This window comes from Coturnix japonica, chromosome 1 (assembly GCF_001577835.2).
Source record: "Coturnix japonica isolate 7356 chromosome 1, Coturnix japonica 2.1, whole genome shotgun sequence".
NCBI lineage: Eukaryota > Metazoa > Chordata > Aves > Galliformes > Phasianidae > Coturnix > Coturnix japonica.
In genome coordinates, this window is record NC_029516.1 from 28337397 (window position 1) to 28344412 (window position 7016).

The window sequence follows — 7016 nt, forward strand, 5'->3', positions numbered from 1 at the left end:
CTGCCCTGTGGTCTTGGTCCAACATGTCAGGTGTCTTCAGTGTTCTGGTCACACATGTTTTCTTAATCTATGTATACTTCAAGGAAGTAGGTTAGTTGTAGATGCCCCAGCCCTGGAAGTGTTTAAGGCTGAGTTAAATGGGGCCCTGGGCAGTCTGGTATAATATTTGATCTAGTGGCTGGCAACCGTGCCTGTGGCAGGAGGGTTGGAACTTGATGATCCTTCCAAACCAAGCCATTCTATGATTTGATTGAGTGGTTGGGGCACTTGAGGCCACTTCCCTGAGGGCCTATAAGGGGTGGGCTGAGTTGGTTTTACTGTGTTCTGATGCACTGTTCAGAAGAGACACAGGGGTTTTCCCCTGCAGATTGAAATAGCAGTGAGCCTATTTATACATGAAGTTATTCAAGAAAAGCTATTGAAGATGGCACAAAACCACACTCAATGGGAATCTCCTTTATGTTTCAAGTGTGCTTTGTCATCTACATAGAAGCAACAATTGGTGTGAAACCAGCAAGGAGAAGTATAAAAACATAAAAAAATAATAAAAAAAGGAAACTACGCTTTGAACAGGAAATACATTGAAAAGACAAGTGGAAGAACTCACAAGCTGTTGATTTCCACTTCAGTGTGATGACAAGCATGACGCTGTGCTGCTGTCCAATGGCATCTTTGGCCACATCTTAGATCCTTAATACAAAACAATACTGTTCAAACAGCTAGACTGTTTCCAGGGGCTAGACGGTTTTACATGACATGCTGTTGTGGAGCTGTGCTATCTGCAGTTACCTACAGATTGGTAAAGTCTGCAACATAGCCAAGGAGATCAGGCTTTCATAGGACAGAGCGCATAGACGCTTAATGGGATCATGTCAGTGAAATCTCTGGGTTTCAAGAGTCTCTACTGATCACTGAACTGTTGCTGTGCTGGACAGCTGAAGATCATTCTGTGTTCATAGAATCATAGAATTACCCAGGTTGGAAAAGACCTTGAATATCATCAAGTCCAACCGCAGCCTAACCACTACCCTAACTCTATTAACCCTCCACTAAATCATATCCCTGAGTACCACATCCAAACAGCTCTTAAACACATCCAGGGTTGGTGATTCAACCACCTCCCTGGGGAGCCTATTTCAGTACTTAACTACCCTTTCTGTAAAGAATTTCTTCCTAATATCCAACCTAAACTTGCCCTGGCGCAACTTGAGGCCATTTCCCCTTGTCCTGTCACTTGTCGCTAGTAAGAAGAGACCTGCCCCACTCTCACTGTAAGAACCTTTCAGGTACTGGAAGAGGACAATAAGGCCTCCCCTCAGCCTCCTTTTCCCCAGAAAAGGATACCCAACCCTTCCCCTTTGCAGGAATTACAACAGAACTTTTCAGGTGCCCTTAAGTACTCCCTCTTCAGGTCCTAGTACACTTGCTGAAAGCTACTGAGATAAAGCCCATAAACTCTGCTGCAGCATGCTCTCTCTTTTGTCTCTCAGCCTGTACAACTTTGTATGTGTTTGTATATGCTTCAAAACACTTAAAACATATTTTTTTCCTTTCTTATAAAAAAACAGGTTACCTGCATGACATGTTTGTCAGCAAGACTGCAATAGTAAATTACTCTGCTGCCAATTGCAATTTTAGTGTGAGTCTTGCCTAGCAGCTGCTTTCCTTCAAGGCTCCAAGAAATCTCTGTTTTTACATAAAAATAGATTTCCACCTGGAATCTGATATAAAGAAGGCTGAAGACCACAAATTAGGCATAAAGAAGCTCTTATTGCCTTTCTCACACTGACAAGATTTTAATAAAAATTTTATGAATCTTCAGTGAAAGACATTTACGCTGCATTTCAGATATTCTGTGCGAACGTTACTGGAACTAGCTCTATGGAAATTACCTCAGATTATCACTGAGTATTTTTAAGTCTTCTTACAGTTTTACATCACTTTCAAGCTTTTAAAAAGATCTCAGAAATAACCTTTAAAGCATTGTCTTCCAAAGTTTTTGGGTGAACAAAGCTGTCCAAATTTCTTGCAAAATAAGAAGGCATTTAAAAAGAAAATTGTGGAAGTGTGCAACACCTGGCTTAGTCCTACTTCACTGAAGATAAGTTGATTAAATGGACATAGGCTGATGTGGACTTTCAGTTCTACTGGAAGTGATGGACAATCTCGGCTCTGTGTTTGGACTCAAAAGCAGTAGAAAATGTGGGCAGCTTCTTGAAAAGCTTGTAATCTCTCTTGCAATGTTCTCTCTCCCAAGCCACTAGAGGGCCCCGAAGTCCACCTTAACATGTCAGCTCGGCGAGCTGATCTTGAAAAACCACATACAAAAGTGAATGCGTTTTCCAGAGTCATCGCACATTCAGGGCTTGATCTTTCCAACACAGCTGCTGTGTAGTTTGAATACAATCACGAGAAAATAAGAATATGGGGAAGTGGATGACTTGAATTCAGCATTACCAAATGACTTTCACCCACAAAGGAAGTACAAGACTTTCAGGAATTTGGTGGTGGCATTTGCTCACCCCCATTCTTTCTTAACTGTCAGACACATATGCAATAGACTCTCTATGCACGCACTGAAGGTCTGTGATCTTATATATACTTTTGTAATTAGGCCGTGGAGGAGTAGAACAGCTCAGCTGCCCTTGCTATTGAGTGTGGGGAATGAATAGGAAGAATAAGAAATAGGAAAAGATATGTTTAGAGCACAGAATCTTTCTCCCTGATGAATAGAATGTAGTGGGTGGTCATGCTGGTCTGCTCAATGTCTGTGGAATGAAAAAGTGGATGTGTGTAAGCAGAGAATTTCTCCTGTGCCCGTGGTCTCCTTACCTGACGCTCTGTCTCCTTGAAATCCAGATAAACAGTAGAACCTTTGAACGTGTTCAGAAACAAGGAAAATTTAATAGTGACCCCAGAAAATACTCTTTTTAACTCCTTTTCCCAATTTCCTTTCCTAATTTCTTTATTAAATAAGCCTAACATCTCATTCCATGATCTCAGTGTTGAGATATTTAGAGTTATAAAATCCTATTAGATTATTGGCAGCCCTTTCAGCATTGAAACTCAAAGCTGGATATGAAAAGAGAGCAGATCGTGCCTGACCAATCTGGTGGACTTCTACGATAGAGTGACTGCCTTGGTGGACAAAGGAAGTGCAACTGATTTTGTCCACCTGGAATTCTGGAAGGCCTTTGACACAGTCCTGTGGTTCTATGATTCTGTCATTCTATGATTCTGTGATCTCAGTTGGGCCAAGCATTCAACTCAACTCTTACCTGCCCTGGAGTGTTGGGCAGTGAAACAAAGACACAGTGCGTTTTACGGCTTTTGCTGAAATCTGTATCATTTGATGGATGATAGCTAAAGCAGCTGACTCCACGATCCAAAGAGGGCAAACTAGATTACGATAACAAAATGTTAAAATTGCTAGAAACCTTTGCCTGTGACACATAAGGAGACACTGCAGTATATGGGTCTACTGGCTTTTGACTGAAATTGCTTGCGTAATTTCACTGGCTCTTTCAACCTGGAATAACTAGTAGCTGAACAAAGTGACATCACTTATTCACTTAACATACTGTATGTACATACAAAACCCAGTCTTTTGGAGTGCTGTCAGTGGATACAAATGAGGCATAAGCTTTGTGCTTTCCCTAGGATTGATCTTGTCTTTCCAGAGATGAATTACACACTTGCATTAGAAATAGCATTTCAAATAAATGTATGAATGCCAGGCTAGTGATTGTGATTAGTGATAATGAATGGATGTGTGCTAAAGAATGAAAGTATTTTCCTGTTCTTTTTAAGCAGATCTTTTCTTCATTAGCAGTAATATGGACAACAGCAATGTATATGTGAGTAGACTCATATTACCTTGTACAAGTACTTAATAACTGTCCAGAAATTTAGAATGGATAGAATTCATCTTGGGTCCAAATTTAGCATCTGACTTATTCACCTGAACTCCTTCTATGGTATGTACAGAACATAGGCAGTTCTGAGAAATGATTCACTTTGTAGATAGTTAAAATACATTATGTAGCGTATACCTTAAAGCACACATTCCCTTCCTTTTAACTACAAAGGAAGTCTAGATAATTATGTGGGTTGTATATTACATACATCTAGCCTTTTGTAAAGATGAATCCCACCTGTGTATTCATGCAAATCACACATTTGTTTCTGTTAAATTGCCAGATACAGTCTCTGTTCTGTCTGTGTGGTAGCTGCAGCAATATGGAAAGACAGGCACAGGCAGCAGGCAGCTGGCAAAGCAAACAAAGGAAAAACTGCAACTGCTGAGAATGATTGGGTAGAGCTTGGTTATTTCAAAAGAGAACCCTTTTCTGGTCTGGGACTCATGGGAGACGCGAGAGCACTTTTGCTGCCATGGGGTATTAGTAGAAACTGTGTGGATGGGTGAAGCCAAGCTGAGGCCTGAGGAGAACCTGTCTAGACTGGTTTGGATCATGGATAACACACTTCCACGTCCCAGACATTTTTGTGCCTCCTGAGCATCTGTCCCACCTGACAGAACTCCTTGATGAGTGATGACTGCCCTCTGTCCAGCTGACTGAGTGAGGACACAGGGTATGCAAGGAAGGTGATGCTGGTGAGAATGGAGTGAAAGGATGGAGAGAGAACTCTGGTGAACCATTTAAAGCATACTGTTACTCTTCAGTGAGTAGCTTATTCTACCATCCCTTTTCTTGGTTAGTCCCCTACTGCAGTTGTTTTGTGTGCTTTATGGATAAATATTGTTTTCTCAGAAATATAAACCTTTCCTGTTAAGGAGTAGTTTGAATCAGCAGTAATGCAGAATATATATTTTTTAAGAGTACACATATGGAATTATAAAATATTTTAATACCTTCTGAATTTCTTTCATAAGCATATTTTGGGTCTTGAGAGGTGTTCATTCCAAACATGTGGCTTAGTTCCAACTAGCTTTCTTCTTAAAACCCTTGTGTTTTGGAGCCTAGCCAGACAGAATGACAAAATATCTATTGTTTTTATAGTTCATGTGTTGAGTTGACAGCATGACAAATGTTTGATCCTTAGGAGAAAATTAAACATTCCTGTCTAATTTACAAAAGGAATTTTCTAAAGGACTTGCTTGCTATAAGATCTCATATGTTTTTGGGGTCCCCTACCTGTTCTTTATGAACTATCATGTACTCTTGAAACCAGCTTTAAACATTTGGGAATTTATTTTGTCATTTCAGTCATAAGGGGTTTATGAATTCCTAAAAAATATCTGTGAACACCTCTTGCATTAATGGGTAGCCATTCTTATTACAGTGGGATATTAAATACAATATAAAATATCCCTGGGCAGTTTAATGACTAATTGTATGGTTCATTCAATACTGAATGAGGTGCAAGATTTCCTTTCAAGTGATGGGTGTCTATTATGTTTCTATCTATCTCCTATGTTTTTTGTTGGTTTTTTTTTTTTTTGCCCATGGGAGGTCTGGAAAAAAACCTAGAGAGCACATTTAATAAAACTATAATTGCATTCTCAGAGAAAAAAGAGGGTTTTCTGAAATAGAAGTGAAGTTTATCTCGCTCTCCTTCAGGCTAATGAATGATAACATATTCAACTGGAAAAAGTTATCTTTAGAAACATGATATCATCACTGCTAAATCTTGTTGATTGATCCTATGCAGTAAGCAGAACACTTGTGGCAGTCTCATACATATTAGTCTCTCCATGAACTTCATAGCCATGCCACAATTCTTTTGATTATTTCTCTCATTTTCACAGTCTCTAGATCTGCACATTTTGTTGCCATTCTGGGTCTCAGTTTCCTAAGTGTTCTTTGTGCACAGTGTACCAGGACTGTAAGGTGATAACATTTGACAATGATGTGATGAACTTGGAAGGCAAAGGGAGCAATATATGTTTGTCTATACGTTATAAAGGCTTTTGACAATATCTCCCATAACATCATCACAGACAGGCTGATGAAGTCTGAGTTAGATGAGTGACTGATTGACCTGAAGGTGGATTGAGGGCCAGCTCACAGTGGTGTACTCCAGAACCCAGGAGTGTTTAACATCGCTGCAACCTAGATGACGGAGCAGAGTGAAGTCTCAGTGATTTGGCAGATAATGGAGAAGCAGCCATCGGATGGCTTTGCTGCCTGCCGTTCAGTCAGTCTTTGACCAGATGGATAAGTTGCTGAGAGATACCTTGTGACGTTCAACAAGGAGAAATGGAAAGTCCTATACTTGGCAAGGAATAAGATTACAGGTACCAATTGGCTGCAGGGCACCTCAGGTGGAAAAGACTTGGAGGGTCCTGGTGGCTACCAAGTTGAGCATGAGCCACCAATGTACCACAAAGAAGATGAACAGGCTTCTGGACTGCATTAAAAGTAGCTCTGTCAGAATCTGGCAAGAGTCTCTTTATTCAGCACTGGTGAAATACATCTGAAGTACTGCATCCAGTGCTGGGCTTCCCAGTACAAGAGAGACATGGATGTACTGAAGAGGGTCCAGCAAAGAAGGCATGTATAATCTCTCAGATCTTGAGATAAGACAGCTCCAAGGGGATCTCATCACTGTACATAAGTACCAGGTGCATGGGACTAAGGAAGAGGGAGCCAGGCTCTTTTCAGTGGTGCTAAGTGCCAGGACAAAAAGAAATGGGCACAGATTGGAACACAGGAGGTTCCCTCTGAATTCTTCTGTGCTGTGCAAGTGACAGAACACTGGCATAGACTTCCCAGAGAGGTGGTGGAGTCTCTTCTGTGGAGGAGCACTATGGATGTACCTTCTTGAGCAGGGGGATGACACTAGGCTGTCTCCAGCCACAACCCTTCAGTTCTTATGCTACTGATCATGGGATTTTAGTAGAGGGTTTGGACAAATGTGGTGCTGCTGTAGTTTCTGTACAGCCATCAGTTTTTGAAAGAGATTTTATGTCAAATTACAAACAGAGAAACATTTCTTCTTTTCTACTGTTAAATAGAACCTAAGACCAGAACGGACAGAACAAACGTTCTGCA

The 7016-nt window shown here is 40.8% G+C and overlaps 1 long non-coding RNA gene across 1 annotated transcript; it reads left to right on the top strand.

The window, feature by feature from the left end:
• Nucleotides 1–3255: 3255 nt before the first annotated feature.
• LOC116653374 lies at nucleotides 3256–6415 on the top strand. The gene is made up of 3 exons (XR_004307050.1): nucleotides 3256–3314; nucleotides 3814–3857; nucleotides 5963–6415. It is a non-coding gene; the product is annotated as an uncharacterized LOC116653374 (long non-coding RNA).
• The last annotated feature ends 601 nt before the right edge of the window (nucleotides 6416–7016 follow it).